The sequence below is a fragment of the Panthera tigris genome, chromosome B3 (genome assembly GCF_018350195.1).
Source record: "Panthera tigris isolate Pti1 chromosome B3, P.tigris_Pti1_mat1.1, whole genome shotgun sequence".
NCBI lineage: Eukaryota > Metazoa > Chordata > Mammalia > Carnivora > Felidae > Panthera > Panthera tigris.
Window position 1 is genome coordinate 25,557,379 of NC_056665.1, and position 24,523 is coordinate 25,581,901.

General features: G+C 37.3%; 1 long non-coding RNA gene across 1 annotated transcript in view; it reads left to right on the plus strand.

Moving 5' to 3' along the window:
• Positions 1 to 6,447: 6,447 nt before the first annotated feature.
• The window catches only part of LOC122239205, a 29,129-nt gene continuing 11,053 nt past the window's right edge, over positions 6,448 to 24,523 (plus strand). The window contains exon 1 of the long non-coding RNA XR_006218157.1: positions 6,448 to 6,531. This is a non-coding gene — a long non-coding RNA (uncharacterized LOC122239205). The remainder of the gene's footprint in view (positions 6,532 to 24,523) is intronic.

A 24,523-nucleotide genomic window follows, 5' to 3' on the forward strand; every position in this document is an offset into this window, starting at 1 on the left:
AAAGAACACAGAAGAATAGTCAGATGAAGAGATACACAGGGTGAGGTCTGGGAGGTTGTGTGTGTGTGTGTGGGGGGGGGGTCCCAAGTGCAGGGGTTTTGTCCCTGTGGAGTTGTGGTGCATCACCCTCCCAATGCATTGATGTGTTCCCTTACCTGGAGGCACACTGAACCCCATATTTTTGGAATTTTTATGGAGGCTTCATCATGTAGGCATGATCAATTATTAATTTCATTTCCAGTCCCTCTCCTTTCTCTAGAGAAGTGGGGTGGGGGAGCTTAAATTCCAAGCTTCTAATTATGTTTTGGCCTTTCTGATGACAAGCTCTCATCCAGGAGCCACCTAGGATCCCACCCAGAGTCCCCTCATTAAAACAAAATATGCTGTTAGTGTTCTTATCACTTAGGAAATTACAAGGGTTTTAGGAGTTCTTGGTCCATAACCTGGGGCAGAGACCTATATATTTCTATATATACCTCACACTAGCATTCTTAGATTGTATCTTGAGGCAGATCTATTTTTGCCCCATTTTTCAGAAAGTCATATAATCTTTCAGTCTGAAAATATATGCTTCAAATCCTAAAAGAGGTCTTTAAATATATCTAGATAATATATCCTCATTGTATTAATTTCTTCTATTTTTGGAGTTGCTTCAATTTGACTGTTAGACTTTCTAGAATGACTTTAATATTCTTATATACTTTTTTCTTTTACTTTCTATTAGAAGTCTTTGACTTTAATTTTTGAGAGATTTTCTCCACTTTATATTTCAATCCATCTATTTAATTTTTAATATTTGCAACACATTTTTAATATCTAAGAGGATTATTTTTCTCTCTGAATGTCCTGCTCCTCTTTTATTTATAGCACTCTGTTCTTTTATTTATAGCACTCTTGTTTTCACAAGTATATTTTTTCTTACTCCTCTGAAGGTATTGTTGCTAACTCATTTTTAGAAGTTTTCATCTCTGTGCTATGCATAATCTCTATTTTCTCAAAGTTGCTTTTTCTGTTTTTTTAAATGTTTTTTATTTTATTTTCGAGAGAGACAGAGCATGAGCAGGGGATGGCAGAGAGAGAGGAAGACTGAATTGGAAGCAGACTCCAGACGCTGAGCGTGTCTGCACAGAGCCCAACATGGGGCTTCAACCCACGAACCATGAGATCATGACCTGAGTGGAAGTCAGATGCTTAACCAGCTGAGCCACCCAGGTGCTCCATCTTTGTTTTGATCTCTTTCATGTGAGAGAACTTCCGCAGATACAGGATGATCCTTGACTGTCTACCTGTATTTGAGACTAGGGCAATAAAAAGCTAGGTAGCAATTCTCTTTGAATTAGAGCTCTTGACTGTAAGTTTTATTTTGTGGTAATATGACTAGGGCATTATATAAAGAAGTCCCAAATCACCAGTATCTTTAGTTTTTGTCCCCCTACCTCCTTTTGGAACTTGTCATCTTCCCCAGAAAAGAAACTTCTAATGCCCTCCAAAGCCTATTGCTTATGTTTTATCTATTGAGATGGGGAAGAGGTCTGGAGGTTTTCTTGAGTCTCTCTGCTGCATTTTAATGAACATTTCTTAGCTCGTATAAGTCAATTATCACTCTTTTAATACCTTTAGACTTTCCAATTTTTATTGCTTATTTCTCTTCTTTTATTCTTTTGGATTTATGAGTTTATTCCTTTAAAACTCATTCCTTGCTTCTTTTTAAAATTTTTTTAATGTTTATTTATTTCTGAGAGAGAGAGAGAGACAGAGCACGAGCAGGATAGGGGCAGAGAGAGAGGAAAACCTGGAGTCCAAAGCAGGTTCCAGGCTCTGAGCTGTCAACACAGAGCCCTACATGGGGCTCGAACTCATGAGCCCGGAGATCATGACCTGAGCCACCCAGGAGCCCCTCTTTCTTTTTAGTAGAGCTTCAAGAAGGAACAAATTCTATGAATTAATTATCCACTTTTTTCCACTTAATCATTCATAGCTAAGTTCTATAGCTTACACTATGTACTTCACCTTATATACAGACACATGAATAATTTTAATTCAACTTAATAAATGTTATAATAAAGGAAAGAAATGTACTGAGTGCATAGAGGGTAAGACTGAACTTAATTAGAAAAGTTCAGAAAGGTTTGTAATTTTATTTATTTATTTATTTATTTATTTAATATTTGGGCTAGAACTTAAAACATAAAAATCAGATTTGCTATTCATTAAAGGAAGTGAAGGAAATCTTGACACCACGACTTTAAATTAGGAAGGTACATTTCTGGGTTGTTTCACAGACTTCATATTTATATCCTCAAAATAATTCTCTTAATTGGGATAATATCCCATATTGTAGATAACAAAAGTGGGACTCAGGAGATTTATTTTTAAAAGAATAAAATTATCTAACAGGAGATGATAGAGCTTGAATGGAAATATAGTTTCCTATTTCTCCAAAGCTATGCTTTGGGTGTAGAAATATAACAAGAATGAAATAAGAATCTTTATCAGAAACAAAAATGGCACTGCTATTAACTGATAAAATAATCACCCCTCAGAGTTTTCAGGAGTGATTATCTAATTTACATTATACCAAAGTGCATTTTCTCCCCTTATCTCACTGATAAATATCCCACTCTGTTGGATTTTTTTTATTTGTTTGTTTGTTTTACTTCTTTCCTACACTTGTACTTATTTTGTGTACAGAGAAAGGGCATTTTTTTTTTTCTTCTGGGGATTGTGGAAGGAAGCTAAATCAAATCACTTAACTTATATTTTGAGACTCATGGATTAATTTCTTCACACCCTTTCTGTCCCAAGTTTCAATGACCTCCAGATATATCTCCCATGTGTGTTAGCAGAGGCAGAACTATAAGACAGGTTTCACGTGTTCAGCATTTATGGATTTATGGATGCTCAAACATGATTTCTACCTGCTCCATCTTCCACCTTCCCTTCCCTTTTGGGGCTTGTCATCCTTGCTTCAAGACTGAGCACGAGTAAACTCTCCTTATATGAATTCCTTTCTCTCAGGTGGTTTGGACACAAGTGGCATGAAGTGTATCTCTTGATTTTCTGTAAAGTATTGCAACAATACCATTTGATCAACCTTTTGCTCATTTATTCCCTTATTTGATCTTTTATGAGACACTGAATACAAACTTTGCATAGGGAACTAATTAACTGTAGGGAAACAGAAATGACAAGACCTAAAATTTATTGAGTGCTTTTTTTGCACTAGATCCATTCTAAATATATATACTGTATCAGTTCTCACTATTTCAAACTTCTATGAATTTCCATTTATTATTATTATCATTATTCCATTTTACAGATGAGAATTTTGGGGTACAGATTTAAGTAAGTTTCCTCCAATCCAGTACACAGTACTAGGTAGAGTCTATATTTGAACAAGTATAGTCTGGCCAGGAAAAAAGCTTCCACTCAACCCCTTGTGGGTCAAGATCAGCCTTGTTCTGCAGGGATGCGTTTAGCACTTACTACCTGGAAGTTTCAGTTAACATTTTAAACTTATTTGTGTGTTCATGGACATTTTATAAGCATTGAAAGAGTAGAGGCCCTTCAGGCAAGCAGAATAACAAAGTAGGCACTTAGACTTTACAGAGGAGTTTAGCCCAAATGCCCTTAGGGTTAGAAATCTCTTAGGCACCTCAATCCACAACAACTCATAGGCTAATCTTAAATGGACCCAAAACAATGTAGTCAGGTTTCCCAGTGCCATATGGTAGAAGAAAGAACACTGGACTAGACTTGGAAGACTTTGTCTTAATTCTGGCTCTTTCTCTTATTTTAGTATGAAATTGGGGAATTGAAAGCCAGTCACTCTTTCTACACCTTGGATTTTACATCTGGAAAACAGTGAACCTAATACCTGATGCCTTACCTTGTACTGTTTGAGTATAAAATTATACAGTGTATGGAAGAGGTATATAAACTTTAGAGCACTAAAAAAGACAATCATTCATTGGGTCAATGTGAAAAAGGTAAGCAGTTGAACTGTAAAAGTAATCATACATTAAGTCTTGTTTCTTTTTCTCCATTGAAAAGATTTTCATCTGTCTTCTAGGAGATCATACTTGCCCAGTTTTCTTCCTACTTTACTGGCTGCACCTTTTCAGACTTTTCTGATAATTCCTCTTCTTCATTCTGACCTTTTCAAACTGGAGATTTCCAAGCTCAGTCCATGGACCACTTCTCTCTCACTCTTGACATGATCTCTTCCATTGTTCTGGTATTAAATGCCATACATATGCTAATGAATCTGAATTATACCTTCAGCTCAGTCCTCTTTCCTGAGCTCCAGATCCAATACCCAGGGTGATGATTAAAAAAAAAAAAAAAAAGTTGGGGCGCCTGGGTGGCTCAGTCAGTTAAGCGTCCGACTTTGGCTCAGGTCATGATCTCACGGTTCGTGGGTTGGAGCCCCACATCGGGCTCTGTGCTGACAGCTCAGAGCCCGGACCCTGTTTCAGATTCTGTGTCTCCCTCTCTCTATGCCCCTCCGCAACTCATGTTCTGTCTCCCTCTGTCTCAAACATAAATAAACATTAAAAAAAATTTAAAAAAATTAAGGGCACCTAGGTGGCTCAGTCAGTTAAGCGTCCCACTATTGATTTTGGCTCAGGTCACAATCTCATGGTTTGTAAGATTAAGCCCTGCATCTGGCTCTGCACCGATAGTGTGGAGCCTGCTTGGGATTCTGCCTCTCTCCCTCTCTTTCTGCCCCTCCCCTGCTCTCTCTCTCTCTCTCTCAAAATAAATAAATAAATAACTAAAAACATTTTTTAAAAAGATCGTGTTGACCATACTCAAAACCTTCCAATGCCTCTTGATTCCATTCAGAGTAAAAGCTAAAGTCCTTACAGTGACTGACAAGGTCATATCTGTCTTAGCCCCTTATAGATCTCCAAAATCTCCTGTTTGTCTTTACCTGGCTCCCTGGGTTCCAGCCATTTGAGCCTCCTTAATGTTCCTTAAACACAGTGAGCACTCTTGGTTACAGAGCCTTTGTGCAGCTTGGGCACCCATCCTGCTGATGTTCATATGGACAAATCCCTTGACTTCCTCAAGTCCTTCCTCAATATCCCCTTCCAATGAGACCCAACCTGGACCAAAGTATTTTTTTTTTTGACCAGCCTATTTAAATATGCTTGTCCCCATGTTCTGAGAACCCTGAACACATTACACTGCCTACATTTTTCCTTAGCCCTTGTCTACTAATATACTCTATTTACTATTACTGTCTGCCTATTCTATGCTAAAATATAACCTTCATGAAGGTAGAAATGGTTTTCATTTGTTTTATTCAGTGATGTTTCACAAGTACCCAGAATACTGTCTGGCATATGATGGACACTTAACTGACATCCACTGAATGAATGAGTGAATTGATGAATGAGTTCCAAGACATAAAACAAACTGTTAAAATGTATCAGAAAGAACATCATTTAGAAATCTTGGCATAAAGGGAGGGTAGGATTGGATCTATAAAGCTACTGTCACACACATGGACAGGTCAACTTGTTGGTTCCCAAACCTCCCTACTCCATGCAACTCCTGATACTACATACCCAGGAGCCTATCTCTTACTCACCCTCAGTAGGAAAACAGAGGAATTTTTGGAGAAGAAGCTTAAAAAAATCATAATTTTCTATTATGTTTTAAAGATTTATTTTTAGTTCTACTTGGATAATAAGGAAAGAATTTTTGTGCTCTTCAACATATTTGAACATTTGAACATATTATTTTCTTATAAATAATTGACACCCCTTTAACCAGTGATGACAAAATCTTATTCCACAGTTGAGAGAGAAAGAGCGCCCAAATCTAAATGCTTTTTTAACATTTGTACCTAATCTAATCTAGTCTAATCTAATCTAAATTGTAATGAAGTAATCAAGCAATACATATAAATAGCTATTATCAGATGCTTTCCTATTTATTTCCATAAAAGGAAGAGCTTAAGTTACTTAGGAGGCTCAATATTCTGAATACTGGGGTCACCCTAATGAGGGAAAGGGGCACACAATTGGAGGTTGAAAATGACAGTGGTAAATGTGTAAATTTAGACAAAAATCATAGCCATGCTTGGTTATCTTTGACAGACAGAGTTTTTACAGACTTTGCCTAGGAACAGAGAACAGGTGGCACTGAATCAGAGATGTGCCCTGTGTCAGTCTTTCAAGGGTGCTCCAGGCCTTCAAACACAGGAGGATGAGGATCCTGCTATAGACTGAATGCTTGTGTCCAAGCAAAATTTTTTATGATAAATCCTAATCCTTAGCGTGATGGTATTTGGAAGTGAGGTCTTTGAGCACTGGTAGCTCATGAAAGAGAAACCAACGTAAAGGAGATTTGTGACCTTATAAAGGAGATTCCAGAAAGCTAGCTGGCTCTTCCAACATGTGAGGTCATAATGAAAAGATGGCTGTCTATGAACAAGGAAGCAGGCTCTCAGCAGACGCTGAGTCTTCCAGTGCCTTGATTTTAGAATTCTTTGACTCCAGAACTGTGAGATATTAATGTGTATGTACTATTTATAAGCCATTCAGTTTATGATTTTCTGTTGTAACAGCCTGAATGGATTAAGATAGACCCATGGGTGTTGCTGCCACCACCTTTAGGCATGCTACCTCTGTTTCCCTCTACTATCTACTATGTCTTTTAAAAAAAATAGATAATTTTTTATATTGAGAGGAATAATTAACCAAGTATTATTGTTCTTAAAATAAAAATTAATTAATTCTTTGATCAAATGATAAGAGTTTGGTAAACTGCTTCAGCTCAGCCTGACTATAGCACCAGAAGGAACAGCTTGTATAAATACAGTTCTCTCTGCTGAGTGGAGTGAATTTCCTACTTAATTTTCAACCCTTTCTATTGGCTATTTTTCCAGAAATAATTCCATTTTGTGCCTATTTTGACGACTTATGATGATACCTACTTATAAAAATACTCACCATTCATAATTCTTCATATCATCTGTGCCCAAGTACACGTATAGGCACATGAAACAGACTGAATCTAAGGGTCTGAGAAGAAAGTGGGCTTACAGAAAAATTGTTTTACAAAATCTCTTCCTTGGTTTAATAATGTATTTATTTAGGTGCCAGCAAAATTGCAAAGATTGTGACATATTCTGATTGATATTTTATGGGTTAACACATTGGTCATTTACTTTAAGAATAAATCATAGAAGTCTTCTCCCCTCAGTTAAGATACTAAATTAGACACAAACTTGACTGTAACAAGTCACAGAGGGAAGGGATATCAAGAAATACATACCATTTTCCCCAAAATTTCCTCATGACGTTGAATATAAATGTCTTTCTCATTTACATTGCTGGGGTTAATATTGTTGGTCACATGTCTTACAGTAATTTCAAGTCCATAGAAAAACAAAACAAAACAAAACAAAACAAAAACTTTGCCTAAAATTTCATATGTTAGAAAATTGCATATTTTTTGTTAATTGTCAATTCACTGGACTATTAAATCCACTTTAGTCTGTATTTTGTGGAGTGATCTAAAGAAACTGTGAAATTATCTCATGTTGTTAACAGGAGGGGCAGCTTAAACTTATAAACAACTTGTTAGCACAGGTTTTAAACCTTTAAATATTCTTTTGGTATGAATCATGTTTCAAAGCCTGTCTTCCATATTATTTCTAAATGTACAAAAACAGAATCAATTGGTTACTGGAGCCAGCTTCATAAACTCAGCCCTCAGTATTTTCTTCCCTTAGTTTATCAATTTCTTCAGGCTGGGTGACAAGAATATCCCCATCCCCTGTTCTTGTCCAAAAGGAAATGGAGTACTACAGATGCATTCCAAGGTATTTGGAAACCTCATTCTAACATAAGGATCATTCCTCCTATTGGAGAGAACACTGCGGAACCACAGATGGTTCAGGAACAAGCAACTGGGCCAAGTTTTAACATTTTAGTGTTGCCACATTGGGTTTTGTTTCCTACTAATAATGCAGCCAAGTATCTTGAAGCTCTTGCCCCTAACAGGAGGCTGCTTCTCAGTGGTCCTTAGTCAGGGATTAGGATCCTATTTTTTTCCTTCATTAGATGGGTATTAAGTCAATGCACTGCCTAATAATATTTGGCCCAAACATATCATTCCTTATTTTTAAGTTGGACAACTTATAGCTCCAGGAAACATAAATAATTGAAACACACTTTATATTTTATCAGTTTCTCACAACACTTTTATGAAGTGGGGTAGTGTTACTGAGATATCATTGCAAATGAAATGATGGGTGATATGTTTCCTTTTCACATAATGAACTGCAAAATAAGGTCACCAAGGGAAAATCTGGAATCCATTAGAATTTTTCTTTTAAAACTAATCATTATCATTTACAAGGAAATAATAAATCACCTTAAATTGAATGTAGCCTGCATTTATGTCTATAGAGTAGTAAGTGCAGAAGAGGGTTGGTCCCCCAGTGACCCAGGAGAGGGAAGGTCAAATCTTCTGCCTGTACCCATATTGTAAGAAGCTGAAAGAAATCCTGGAATCTTATGAGATTCTAGCTCATACTTTCTAAGGTATGTATTTTTTTTTACATCATGAATTGCAAAGGGAGATCTGTGGAAAGTCTCAGATCCTAGTCAGGTGAGCCACAGCAGTAGAGGCCATGACTCACTGGCTAAGGTGATGTTTATTTGCTTTGTGCTGTGCCACTTTCTCAGCTCCTCTGGGTCCTTTTCTTCCAAATTGAAAGCAGTCCCTAAAAATGAGAAATAAAGTAATAGGAAAAGTCATTTCTTTAAGGACTAGGTTACTAAAAGAGCCTGCGTTTCTGTTCCTGGCATTTTCCTCTTGCCTAGCCCTAGCCTACTGCCATTGGTGTGCCACTTTGTTTATTGGAGTGGACAAAATGCATCTTCCTTTACAGTTGAGCTGTTGAATGCCAGCTATGTTGTGTGCTAAGGCTCTGTCCAGCCTCATTTGTCTAATATTGGAGCTGCTAAATCTGTAAGGACACAGCATGAAGCAGAAAGTGCACATTCAAATAAGAATTTCCTGAGTGCACACTCTGATGGTCCGGCATGGCAGGTTCCCAGGGGAGAGGAGAGAAGCACAAGGATGGGCTCTGACTTCCCCTTTAACCCCTTTCTCCTAAGTCAGAATGAGTAGCAGTGGGATAGTGAAGAAGTACAAATAAGTAATCTGAATTACTTCTGAACTTGTGCCAGCATGTCTAGACAATCCTTTAATCAACACCAGTTTCCTAGTCATTTAAGTAGCTTCATTTATTGCTTCATTCTAGAAGTACATCTGGGAACTTTCCAAACATACAGACTCTAAGCATTCTAACAGCTAAGTCAAGATAAGTCCCAGTAAGTGGCTCTTCAGTTGTGGGTTTATGTGATGGTGAACTTTGTCTTTTCTTTGGTGACAAGTTTACTAAGAACAGACCACTACAACTCCTCTGGTTCTATCTTTGTGGTTCAGATAGAGAAGCATTAAAATAACCGAAGATATGTCACAGCCTTTCTGTCTAAAATATCTTTAGATGGCATGTCCTCAGTTGTAAATCTATTTCTTGCAAAAGGAACTCCTGGGTTGGAAATTTTCCCATACTTTTACATTACGGCTTTCTTTGAAATATTAGAAATTATCTCCAATTCTAACCCTGTCTATTTTATTGACAGAGACATGGAAAAGTGAGGGATATGGAGAAAAAATAATTGCATGCTAAATTCCCAGTCTTCTAGGAAAAGCATAATGAAATGTGTTGCTATTAGATAAATTAATAGATTATTATAATATTTTTTTCTAAGGAAGTTGGTCATACCTGAATCTTGTTCCAGATAAACCATTTGTATCTTCCTGATCTCCAGTAAAAGTGAATATACAGAATATATTCAGCAGAGCAAGGCAAATAACATGTGAATCTTTGACCCCAATTTAGGCTGGCTCTTGAGGACATCATTGTACCCTAGTGTTGGTGGGCTCAAGAGGTTATTATTGACCTGATCCCACAGCTGATCTTTATGATGAGTTATTTGTTCCAAAGTCATAGGCCCTGGGAGCTGTTTGCCAGGTGGTGTGTATGACATTATTGCCACTACAGGCAAAACAAAACAAACAAACAAAAAAACAAACAAAAAAAAACTTGGTGAAGAGGAATACTATACTGATACCTTAAAATCTTGATGTGTTTCATTCACTGGGGCTGATTCAGTAATAGCTTAAATTCTTCGGATTGTACAGGTGGTGAAGACAGAATGTAGCCTGTCAAAAAGCAGATTTATTGACTGTGGATGCAGAAAATGCAGGGTTTTAGTTGATGGGTAACTGAAAGCAGGGGCTCCATACCTCTTGCCTGGCTCATCTCCTTCTGCATTTTCCTTGAAAGTGAGGCATGGTGCTTACACATTTGTGTTAACTTCCTTACAAGTCACTGCCAAAGAGGAAAGGATGTACATGTTTCCTGGCTTCCATTTAGAAATCCTAGGGGCACTTTTAATAGGGCCAACTTGAGTCCTTCCAGCAATTATTGTGGCCAGGGAGATGAAAGACAGTGATGGATCTGTCAGATTTTGATACTGTCATTTCCAAGGGTTAAGGTCAGCTGTCAGTGTACATATGGACTCAGGGGTTAGATGCTGTACTGAGCAATTGCTGATGTTGGTCTGGCACCTTAACCTCTGTTTACAGCCATTGTCCAGGATGTAATGAATTAGATCACTATTTTTTGCCTTGGGTGAATTAAGTGTAGTTAGAGAGGAATGGAGGACTCAAAGCTTTTCTTTTTCCTTCCTTCCTTCCTTCCTTCCTTCTTTCTTTCTTTTTTTTTTCTTTAATAGGGAAAATTCACATATTTCTAATTCTCTTTGGCAGAGATTTTAAGAGCATATTTGAGGTGTGAAGAGTTTGGAAATAAGGCAGCATTGAGGTTCCCTTGTACTTCTCTGCCTTACTGGTTCTGATAGTGCGTCCTGAGGTTTCACTAGTATGCTTTTATCAGTACACACTGCTACATGTACTTTTATTTTCCCCAGTGACCATAATTGCAATTTGGTATTTATAAACAAAAGTTGCTTCACAGAGCTAGAACAAACAATCCCAAAATTTGTTTGGAACTGCAAAATATCCTGAATAGCCAAAGCAATTCTGAAAAAGAAAAACAAAACTGGAAGCATCATGATTCCAGATTCCAAGCTATATTACAATGCTGTAGTCATCAAGACAGTATGGTACTGGCACAAAAATAGATAGATACATAGATCAATGGAACAGAATAGAAAACCCAGAAATGGACCCACAACAATATGGTCAACTTATCTTCAATAAAGAAGGAAAGAATATCTAATGAAAAAAAGGTACTCTCTTCAACAAATGATGCTGAGAAAACTAGGCAATGAATGCAGAAGAATGAAACACATCAAAGAAGGCAAAGGGAACAAAAGCAAACATGAACTATTGGGGCTTCATCAAGAAAAAAAGCTTCTGCACAGCAAAGAAAACAATCCACAAAACTAAAAGGCAGCCTACAGAATGTGAGAAGATATTTGCAAATGATATATGATAAAAAATTAGTATCCAAAATTTATAAAGAACTTACCAAACTCAACACCCAAAAAACAAATAATCCAGTGAAGAAATGGGTAGAAAACATGAATAGATACATTTCCAAAGGAGACATCCAGACTCCTGGTGAACTGGTGAAGCCACTTTGGAAAACTGTGGTGGAGGTTCCTCCAAAAGTTAAAAATAGAACTACCCTATGATCCCACAATTGCACTACTAGGTATTTACCCAAAGGACGCAAAAATAATGATTCTAAGGGTTAAATGCTCCTCAGTGTTTAGAGCACCATTATCAACAGTAGCCAAACTATGGACACAGCCCAAATGTCCATCGACTGATGAATGGACAAAAAAGATGTGGTATGTATGTACAATGGAATATTGCTCACCCATCCAAAAGAAAGAAATCTTGCCACTTGCAATGACATGGATGGAGCTAGAATGTATTATGCTAAGCAAAATATGTCAATCAGAGAAAGAAAATACCGCATGATTTCACTAATAGGTAGAATTTAAGAAACAGATGAATATATGGGAAGGAAGAGAAAAAGAGAAGAGGGGGAAACAAACCACAAGGGACTTTTAACCATAGAGAACAAACTGAGGGTTGATGGAGGGAGGTGGGTGGGAAATGGACTAGATGGGTGATGGGTACTAAAGAGGGTACCTATAATGAACACTCGGTGGTGTATGTAATTGATAAATCACTGAATTCTACTCCTGAAACCAATACTGCTGTATATGTTAACTAAAATTCAATTTAAAAAAAGATTTCTTTGATACTAATTTTTTTTTTTAATGAAAACAAAAGTTTTTATTTGATTACCTCTTGGTATGAACCACAAGCAACAAAGCTGAGGGCTCTTTTTGTTTCTGCTTTTTTTTTCTTTTTCACTCTCTACTCAGACTGAATTAAAAATTTAATTTTAGTTAAAAACTGTTAAAACTAGAAGGCTCAGAAATGTCACAGGTCACACTTAAGTGACAGTGACAGCACTAGAATCAGGATCTTCTGGCTCTCAATTCAGTATCATGTACAGCTTTGCTGTATCATCAAGCCTTGTGACTTATCCATGCAAAGTTTAGCATTATAATTAAAAAAAAACCAAAATAAGGTCTATATACTACGTATTTAATGATTTGTATGATAGTTTCAGTGTGTGGCAAATGGACACAATGAATAAGCAATTTATATAGATTCTTATTATTCATAATATTGCTATGTACCCAAACCAAACATTTCTTTTTTTTTTTAATATATGAAATTTATTGTCAAATTGGTTTCCATACAACACCCAGTGCTCATCCCAAAAGGTGCCCTCCTCAATACCCATCACCCACCCTCCCCACCCTCCCAACCCCCATCAACCCTCAGTTTGTTCTCAGTTTTTAACAGTCTCTTATGCTTTGACTCTCTCCCACTCTAACCTCTTTTTTTTTTTCTTCCCCTCCCCCATGGGTTTCTGTTACGTTTCTCAGGATCCACATAAGAGTGAAACCATATGGTATCTGTCTTTCTCTGTATGGCTTATTTCACTTAGCATCACACTCTCCAGTTCCATCCACATTGCTACAAAAGGCCATATTTCATTCTTTCTCATTGCCACGTAGTATTCCATTGTGTATATAAACCACAATTTCTTTATCCATTCATCAGTTGATGGACATTTAGGCTCTTTCCATAATTTGGCGATTGTTGAGAGTGCTGCTATAAACATTGGGGTACAAGTGCCCCTATGCATCAGTACTCCTGTATCCCTTGGATAAATTCCTAGCAGTGCTATTGCTGGGTCATAGGGTAGGTCTATTTTTAATTTTCTGAGGAACCTCCACACTGCTTTCCAGAGCGGCTGCACCATTTTGCATTCCCACCAACAGTGCAAGAGGGTTCCCGTTTCTCCACATCCTCTCCAGCATCTATAGTCTCCTGATTTCTTCATTTTGGCCACTCTGACTGGCGTGAGGTGATATCTGAGTGTGGTTTTGATTTGTATTTCCCTGATAAGGAGCGACATGGAACATCTTTTCATGTGCCTGTTGGCCATCCGGATGTCTTCTTTAGAGAAGTGTCTATTCATGTTTTCTGCCCAATTCTTCACTGGGTTATTTGTTTTTCGGGTGTGGAGTTTGGTGAGCTCTTTATAGATTTTGGATACTAGCCCTTTGTCCGATGTGTCATTTGCAAATATCTTTTCCCATTCCGTTGGTTGCCTTTTAGTTTCTAACCTCATATTAGCTTCCTATTGCTGCTGTAACAAATTGCCACACAAATAGTGGCTTAAAAGAAGATGAATCTATTCATTCTGTAGGTCAGAAGCCCTAAAATGAAGGCATTGTTGGGCCTGCCTTCCTTCTGGAGGCTCTAGGAAAGAATACATTCTTTGTCTTTTCCAGGGTCTAAAGGTTACTCACATTCCTAGGTTTATGGTCCAAATCACTCCAAATCATGTTTTGATCACATCTCCTCCTTGATCTGGACTCCCCCACTTCTTTCTGTAATTTATAAGGACTTTTGTGATTAGATTGGGCTCCCTAGATAATCCAGAATAATTATCCCAAGATCCTTAACCATATCTATAAAATTCCTTTCCATGTAAGTTAAAATAGTCATGGATTCCAGGCATTAGTACTTAGACATCTTTGGGGACTGTTATTTTGCATACCACAAGGATCATTTAGGAATAAACAGAGAAATCTGAGAAAAGAAGCTCCAATGTCCCTCAGAATTTCTGGGTGTGTAACCCATATTTTAACAGGAAGGTCCCATGCAGAACACCCAGGTAGTGAGAATCCTCCCCTTCCCTGACTCACTCAAGCCAATTAGTCTATGGGGTGGGGTTTTCAGGGGGGGTTTTCAAGAGAGACAAGGATGTGTGGAAAGGGAGTTCTTTTAAGTGTGCAGGCAAGCTGAAGATCTGCTGCCTGGGGCTCTGTATAAACTAAGGAGAATGAGAACACATTCCTCATGAGGGACAGGAGGACAGAACTGTTGGAAGAAGGATGGACTTGCTGTGAGGTTATTATCTCAAAGATAAAGGAAGACTTTGCTATTGCTTCCTTTTCATTATTGAGCACTTTTTTTCTCTTTTTTTATGTCTCATTATTTTATTATTATGGCAGAACATTTATTATCAGATGGCCACTGTTAAAATAGGCTATGTTCCTCAGGTTGTTCATGCAAGCAGAAATATATGCCCCCACTACTGGCCAGGTGGGCTGGGAGAACTGCTAAGGATACCCAGAGGGTTAGCCTGCAGCTGAAGCAGGGGGCAGGCTCTGCACCCCTCACATTTCTTATGCTTCCCTGATTGCTATACAATCAAAACACAATGACAGGAATAAAATCTCTGTCTTTAGGGACGGCAAATGTCTTTAATGGTTACTCACATTAAATAAGCATTTGTAAGTAGGACTATGTCCAAAGTATTGCTGAATAACTCCAGGTGTATCAATTCATTTCTCCAGTGGAATCAGAAAGCAGGCATCAATCTGTCCCCAAATGGATAGCAAGTCAGGAAGTTCCCTAGAGACTGGATCAAGAGTCTTTCCCATGGTGAGGGCCGCATAGGTGGCTCAGTTGGTTAAGCGTCTGACTCTGGATTTCAGCTGAGATGATGATCTCATGGTTTGTGAGATTGATTCCCATGTTGGGCTCTGCACTGACAGCACTGAGCTTGCTTAGGATTCTCTCTCTCTTTCTGCCCCCTTCTCTAAATAAATAAATAAATATTGAAAAAAATATTAAAAGCAAAAGAGTCTTTCCCATGGTGAACAGGAAGTCAAGTAAATGAAGTGAAACATGAATATTCTCTTAAGAGATGAACAAACAGGGGCTCTCTGGGTCCTAGGGCATTATGACAGGTGTCTATGCAATAGGTTCAAAGTCAGACTATATCTCTTAAATAATAAAGACCTGCAGATTATCAGATCAAGACTCCAGTATGTATTTGAGCCCTGTAATAAACTAGTCATATCCTGAATCCACACTCAGCTAAGCAGCCTCCAACTTCACCTCCCTTGAGATTGTTCCTGAAGTAGTCCTGTGCACATGAGGGCTTTGACTTTATTGGACATCATGAAATCAGCTTTCTTGAAAGCCTGGGTAAAGTCCTAGGTTTGGGATGCTATTCTGGGAGAGTGAGGGCATCATTTGGTCAGTGCTGCTGTGTGCTCACCTCTGAGCAATGCATATTTGTTTCCTGTCTTTACATATATTTTAAAAGAATCTCCATTTTTATCCATACATCCAGAAAGACTTGTATGGAACATAGGACAGGGAGATGCCACCTAACTGACCACCTGCTTCTCAGTAATGCATTGTGTGTCAGAGTTCCAGGGTATTCCAGAGGCTGAACTGGATGCCTCAGGGTCTTGCAGCAATGAAGCAGCTGCAGAGCCAGTACCTGTATTTCAGATAGACTATTGTAACCTGATGGTTTCTCCACTTGTCATACTGAACATCACCCTCAGATCCATCCATCCACACACCACTTTATTGTGTTGCTCACCGTAGAGGAAAGCCCAGTGTAGAAGCTTGCTGACAAGCCTGATGTCTGCTGCTGCCTTGGCCCTGTGGGAAGTTTGCCTTGGTGGCTTTTCATGGCCCTTTAGAAACCACTTTGCCATTAATCCCTCCCTCTCTTATCTCATATGCTCATGTTACATTCTGGCAGTTCAAAATCCCCACCTTTTCTGATCCAGGTTTGTGTTTCAATTGCAAAATGTCCACAGCCTCATCCAGTCCTGTGTCCTCAACATACTATAGTACTTGGGGCCTGATCAAGGTAGGTCATTTCTGAAAATGAGCTGAAACTTACTAAGTTGGTGTTTTAATTTCCTGAAAAAGATACTGGCTGAGTTGAAGAAGCATCCAGTATAATTCAAAGATTCGACATTTCAACAACGTGGCACAGTTTGTCTCCCATACCTTTTTAGGGAAAACAGACCAGGTGCGTGGTGTAGGTAGAGGGGAGAGAGTGACTGTCTGGGTGAGTGGAGTATGGGAATGGTGCAGAAGCACATTTCCCTCACTTAGTTGTGTTCAGCAAATGAGCAGGTGCAAAGTTACTTTTAATTGAGTTCTACCCCAGGGGCCTACAGTGAACTGAAGCTGTCTGTTGTGACCAGCTTTCTGCACATTCAGAGCTACTCATGGACCCCACAAGGAAACTTTTCAGTTCATCAACTGTGTCATCTATAAAGATAGAAAGCATTATAGAAAAAAAAATACTAATCACTCTAAAACAGTCCTCAAAAGAGCACAGAGGTAAAACCCAATATTTCTGGTTGACAACTGGTTAATGCAATAATTGCACTCTGCAATAGAACTTTCCATGGTGATGGAATGTTCTATATCTGCTCTGTTATTGAGCACTTGAATTGTGGTTTGTGTGATTAGGGAACTAAATTTTTTATTTAATTTAATTTTAGTTTAAGTAGCCAGATGTGGCTGGTGGCTATTATACTGTAGAGTGCCAGGGTAGTGTGGTTTGGATTATGCCAATAAAATCTATGCTAATAGCTACAGAATTGAATGTAATTACTTAAGAATAATTACATTATTCTTACTACTCTTACTTACTCTTACTTACTTACTACTACATACTCTTGCTAATCTGCTGTATATTTGGGATGTCCTATTATTTCTAATAAAAAAATGAGTGTAATAGGACTTGATATGTTTTACCACTTTAATAAAATGCTTTTCATTTTGTGCTTATGTTTGGATAAGTAAAGAAGATTATAGCTGTAAACTATATTTTAAGCTAGTATAACTTCCAATGGAGAAAAAATAACTGTCTTTTTCCATACATGAGGTTAATGAAACACTATTATGCCTTTTACACTTATTTGAGGAGATTTTGATTGCTAAAATAAAGAGAAAGAAAAGGATTTTAAAAATGTTGTGTTTGTATATCATTTCAAAAATAGAAACTTTGGGAGGAGAAAAAATTATCAATTACAATTACTTCTAGTAGCATGGAAGTTAAGAATACCCACTGGAAGTGTTTTATTCTATCAGGCTGTTGCTGAAATTTGTATTTCCCTAGCAACAAAGCAGTAGATAGGTTTTTCCTTCCAAGATAATTAGGCATGTACTGACACACAACCACATTTTATGCTATTCTACACAGTGAAATAACAACAACTAACATTTATTTAGTACTTGCTAAGAGTCAGGCACTATTCTTTGCAATTTACATGTATTAACTCTTTTTAACCTTATTACTGTTATTATTCACATTTTATGGTTGGATAAAGAGAGAAGTTGGGTAAGTTTCCCAAGGTTACAAAGTAGTAAACAAAGAGGTCTCTAATTTTGTGAGTTTATTCACAGGCTAACATAGATATTTAGTTTCTACGACTTGATTATAATTGTACTAAGCCATGACGATGTAAAACCGAAGAAAACATTTTTTTTTCCATACTCCTGGTCTATACACAGATATAGTTAAGTAAACCAAAAGATAAAATATATTGTAAAAGAAGTGGTTAACAATGTTACATTTTTGCAGTTACATCCCCTACTCCCATGCACCTTTGTTTTTTCCTTTTGTTGCAATCTGGTTCCTTCCACTTATAGATCTGTCTGTGGGGACTGTTGACTAGTAAAGTCTGGGGCAGATGCATACTTGAACAGAGCTATTCACATGTGGCCTAAAATCAGAAGGATCATCATCACCTGAAAACTGGCTAGAAAATTCAAGTTCCCAGACCCCCTCCCAGTGATACTCATTCAAATAGATGATGAGGGTGAGGTGCCTTTTGGGTCTGGCTTCTTTCACTTAGCAAAATGCATTTAAAGTTCATTTCTTAAAATGTTTATTTATTTTGAGAGAGAGAAAAATATTATAGAGAGTGAACCAGGAGGGGCAGAGAGAGAGAGGGAGACAGAGAATCTCAAGAAGGCTCTGCAGCTGTCAGCACAGAGCGCCGCAACATGGGGCTCAAACTCGTGAACCATGAGATCATGACCTGAGCCAAAACCAAGAGTCTGACACTTAACTGATTGAGCCACCCAGGCACCCCAAGACTCATCCATGTTCTTAAGTGAATCAGTAGCCCATTACTATTTATTGCTGAGCATTATTACATTTTATGACTATTTGGCAGTTTGTTTATCCATTACAAGTGAAAGGGTATCTTGCCTATTTATAGTTCCAGCTATTATGAAAAAAAAGCTGCCATAAACATTTGCATACAGGATTTTGTTGAGCAAAGTCTCTCAATTCACTTGGATAAACACCCAGGAGTAGGATTGCTTGATTTTTTAATAAGTGTATGGTTTTATTTTATAACAAGCTGTTTTCCAAATTGGCGGTCTCATTTTGCATTTCCACCAGTGATGAATGAGATTTCCTGGTGTCCTGCATCATTGCAAATATTTGGTATTGTCCTTGTTTGTTTGTTTTGCCCTTCTAATAGGCATTTAGTGGTATGTCTGAGCCAAACAGGGGCCTCATGCATAATTAATGTCTTAAAAAAATGGAATATTGTAATCCATAAACATGATATGCCTCTTCATTTAGAACTAAAAAAAACCCCACAAACAAAAACCTTTATTTTCTTTTATCAGTGTTTTGCAGTTTTCAGCATACAGATCCTGCACTTTTTCTGTTAGATTTGTACCTGTGTGTTTTTTTCTGTATGTGTGCTTATGTGCATGCAGTGGAAATGACTACTAGAAATGCCTGTTTTTTTATTTTGTTTTATATTTATTTTTTTATCATTTCAAGTCCCGATTGTCATTGTTGCCACAGATTTACTTAGGAATACAGACAACTTTTGTATTTTGATCATGTATAAAGATGAACTTGCCAAACTATTAGTTATAAACTGATTTTGTAGATTCTTTTGAATTTTCTATGTAAATCATGTTGCCTGGGAATTGAGATTTTTTTTTTTTTCTTCTTCTTCTCCTGCCACTCCCCTGATTCATTGGTTGTGACTATCAGGACAAGGTTGTTCCTGATGCTGAAGAGTGGGTGGAGATATTGCCTCCTTTACCATTAAGCATGATTAAGCTGTAGGGTTTCTTCTGTGAATACTATTTATCAGGTTAAGAAGATTTGGTTTAATTGCATTTGCTTAGAGTTTTTATCAATAAATGGATATTGAATTTTAATGCTTTTTCTGTATCAATTGAGAAGATCATATGGTTTTTCTAGTTAGTCTGTTAATCTAGTGAATTATATTGATTGATTTTCAAATATTGAGCCAGTCTTGCATTCTGGCATGAGCCCTACGTGGCAGTGATATGTTATCCTTTTTATATATTCTGTATTCAATTTCCTAATAACACTTTATTGAAGATTTTTACATCTATGATCATGCGGGATTTTGGTCTTTTGTTTTTCTTCTTGTTATTTTTGTGTCCAGTTTTGGGATTAGGGTAATATTAGCCTTATAAAATAGGTTGGGAGGTGTTTTCTATATTCTAGAAAAGATTATGTAGAATATATATTGTCTCTTTCTTGAATGCTTGGAAGAATTTGTTAGTGAACTCATATGGACCTGAAGTTTTCGTTTTTTGTTGTTGTTTTTTTTCCTTTAGGAAGAGAAGCACATATTTAACTGAAAATTCAATTAGAAAATAGATATAGAACTATTCATATTATTTTTTTAGTAAGTTTTGATAAATTTTTGCCTTTGAAGAATTAGTACATTTTGTCTTATTTATTGAATTTAGGGCCATAGAATTTATTAAGTTTATTGAACTTAAGGCCTGTTTATCCTGTTAATATCTATGAAGTCGGTATATATGTCTAGTTTTTCATTTCTAATATTGGAAGTGTGTTTTTCTTTTTCCCCTATCAGACTGGCTAGAGTTTCATCAATTTTTAAAATTTTTAAAGAAGCAGCTTTTAGTTTCATTGCTTTTCTACATTTATGTTTCACTTTTACTGATTTCTGCTCACATATTTTTATAATTTGTTTCATTCTGCAAGCTTTTGAATTATTTTTTTTTGCCCAGTAGTTTCTTAAGCTATGTATTTAGATAATTGACTTGAGAACTTTCTTAATTTCTATCATGTTTATTTAATACTATAAATTTCCATCTAAGTAGTGCTTAAAGGATACCCCACAAATTTTGACATGTTGTGTTTTCATTTTTCTTTATTTAAAAAAATATTCCCTTAAGACTTCATCTTTTTTTCTTGAGTTATTTTAAATATTTGAAAGTTTTTAAGATACTTTCACTGATTTCTAGCTTAATTTTATTATGATATGACACTTTATATAATTTCTATTCTTTTAATTTTTGTTTTGTATCCCAAAATATGGTCCATCTTGGTGAAATGAATTGTGTACATTTGAGAAGAGTGTTTTCTGCCATTGGCATGTGGACTAATATATACTAGGTTAATGGTATTTGTATAACCACCTGGAAGAGTCAACCCTCCAGTTCTCTTGCCCACCCATTCTTAAGGAAATTACTCCTGCCTCTAGGGGTTTACGAGTCTTGCTTATGCCATCAACTCTGGTGAAGTGTGTGGGTTTTCCTGGTCTCCTAGTGTTCTGCTTGGCTTCTTACCAGAAGAGCTTTCTTTCTTCCTCACCCAGCAAAGTCTAACCTTTTCCACTGAGAAATGTAGCTTCCTATCATGATCCTGTGTACATATTATTTACATTTTAGTCGTTTAGTCATTCAATAAATATTTATTGACTACTGTATGCCAGGTCATGAATATGGTGATGAAAAAAAGAGAAGGAAAAACTCCTGGCCTCAAAGAATGTTTGTGTTTTGTGGTTCAATTTCATCATCCTAAGCTTCTAAGGTAGTCAGATGAAATATCCACAATTGGCCCATCTTCCTGCTCCATTTCCTAGAGTTATGATGACAGTGATTAGAGGAATCTGGTTGTTATTTTCAAGCACTCTTTATTGTTATATGCAAATAATCTTGTTTTAGGGAATGACTGGGGGATGAAGGTTTTTGACTACTGTCTCTATGCTGAGCTCTGTGAGATAGCTGGTTCAGAACCATTTCTTTGTTTGATACAGTCTTGTGGCACCTGTGAACCAAAGTTCTGCTGGCCACCAGAGTCAGGGGCTTAAGAGATGTAGGCTGCCAAAACTAGGCACCAGACATGCTCACAAGCTCTCTTTGAGGAGACTTCAGTGATCTGGAGCTGAGCAGAGGGAAAACACAAAAATGATACATGTTAGCCTCATCAGTCTCTGGAAAGAATTGCAACAGGCCCCTTAATATGTATTAAATTAGAACAGTGAGTCCTCTCAACATCACTCATCATCAAGGAAATACAAATCAAAACCACAATGAGATACCACCTCACACCTGTCAGAATGGCTAACATTAACAACTCGGGCAACAACAGATGTTGGTGAGGATGCGGAGAAAGAGGATCTCTTTTGCATTCTTGGTGGGAATGCAAGCTGGTGCAGCCACTCTGGAAAACAGTGTGGAGGTTTCTCAAAAAACTAAAAATAGAACTACCCTATGACCCAGCAATTGTACTACTAGACATTTACCCATGGGATATAGGTGTGCTGTTTTGAAGGTACACATGCACCCCATGTTTATAGCAGCACTACCAACAATAGGCAAAGTATGGAAAGAGCCCATATGTCCATTGATGGATGAATGGATAAAGAAGATGTGGTATATATATATATATATATATATATACACACACACACACACACACAATGGAGTATTACTCAGCAGTCATAAAGAATGAAATCTTGCCAACTACATGGATGGAACTGGAGGGTATTATGCTAAGTGAAATAAGTCAGTCATAGAAAGACAAAAATCATATGATTTCACTCATATGCGGACTTTAAGAGACAAAACAGATGAACATAAGGGAAGGGAAATAAAAATAATATAAAAACAGAGGGACAAAACAGAAGAGACTCGTAAATATGGAGAACAAACTGAGCTTTACTGGAGGGGTTGTTGGAGGGGGGATGGGCTAAATGGGTAAAGAGCATTAAGGAATCTACTCCTGAAATCATTTTTACACTATATGCCTACTAACTTGGATGTAAATTTAAAATAAAATAAAATTAAAATTAAAATGCCATCACTAATTTAAAAAAAATCAGAACAGTGAGTCCTCAATAACCCATAAGAACTATTTCTATGTTGTAGTCAATGGGTCTCATGGACACAAGCTCCATCGGCTTTCAGACCCAGATATTTTGGGGTTTTATCCTTCAGGTGGAAGTCTTAAAAGTTGGAGTGCTGGATTTGGGGTCTAAATCCTTTGCTATTTGGGGAGAAGATGGGAGTTGAGATTTCCCTTCCTATCATATTTCCATCCCCAGGGTGGGGCTGTGGTGAGATTGTGTCTACCTCTCCTATCCAGTTCGATGTGTTTTTTTTTTCTTGTTCACCAGATGTGTAGGGGTCACTCAGCTAGTTTCTAGATTTCTTTCAGAGGGTATTCTTCTGTGTGTAGTTGTAGTTTCAATGGTCAGAGGGAGGAAATGAGTGCAGGAGCCTCCTACATCTCCATCTTGAACCAAAACTTCATTAAATTTCTATTGAATCAAAGCACTCTTTATTAGGTAGACTGCATACTTAGTTATGTAGTTTTATTGTGGCTGTCAAAATATGGAATATGAATATGGCTGTGCTTCAGCCACACTGTTGTTGTGAAAACACTATTCCTTTCTGTGATTTATAGTCTCCATCATCGACAGCCCAAATATCACCACCTACCCTACTCTGCTACTTTAGATTCTCTCAGTCCCTCTGCCTCTAGATTCCTTCTGCATTATTCCAGCTTCACTGGAACAATGAGGCAGCCAGCTCCATGTAGGCATAACCCAATAGCACCTTGCCTCCTGCCTTACTCATCACTTTTCATCACCCGCCATAGGTTTGCTTATTGGTATTGAGGCATAAGATTCCATAGGATATGCTTTGTACCCACGTCTATGCAACTGGAAATGCAGGAATACCAAAATACTATAAGGATGATCTTCCAACCAGTAGGAGGTGAAGATCAGTCAATATATTCTTCTTCTTTACTTTCCCTGTTTCAGCTCCCCTGAGAGGTAGGCAATCACATTGCCTTTCAGGAGATGAACCCACAAGGTTGCATGGACCAGGTGGCTGGTTGTCTCTCCTTCCTTGTCTTGCTGCTTTTGTGCTCACTCATACTTCCCTGGAATTCTACTATCTAAGTAGTAATGCCTAACTTTTGTCTCAGGCTTTGATTTGATGTCATTCTTCTCTTAACAAATATAAACTTGTAAAGGTGAGATGACACCAAAGGCAAAGCTTGTAAGGAAAGATTAAACAAAATGTCTCAGTCAGAAGCATCCGATATATGATCTCTACTCTTCTAGCACTTGTCACTCAGAAAGCACTATTTCATTCTTAAATAGTCCTTGTAGGAAGAATCTCAAGGAAACCAAGATGTGAAATGTACCTTATGGGAATGGAGCCCAAGTATTTTAGCTTTTATCACTGACAGAGCAGTGGAAGGCAATGTTTTAAAATAAAATGTATTCAATAAAGGAACTAGTTATGCCAAGATGAGTAAGTTCTACAGATCTGCTGTACAATGTGCCTGCAGTTGACAATCCTGTGTTGCACACTTACAAATTGGTTATGAAGGTAATCTCACGTTAAGTGCTCTTATAACTCCCCACACACATAAACAAACACAAAGGAGCACAAAGATAATTTTTGGAGGTGATGGATATGTTTATTACCTTGATTGTGATGATGGTTCCATGCATATGCATATGTCCAAATTCATTAAATTCTATACATTAAATATATACATCTTTCGGTATATCAATTATACCTCAATAAATCTGTTAAAAAATAATAGTAGGGGAACTGAATTCTGGAAGAGGGGATAAATGGTAACTCTGTGCAGTATCTGCTCAGTTTTTCTATGAACCTAAAACTGCCTAATGAAATAAGTCCGCCGATTAAAAAAATAAAAGCCAATTGTCTAAGTAGATGTAAGTGAAAAGTTAAG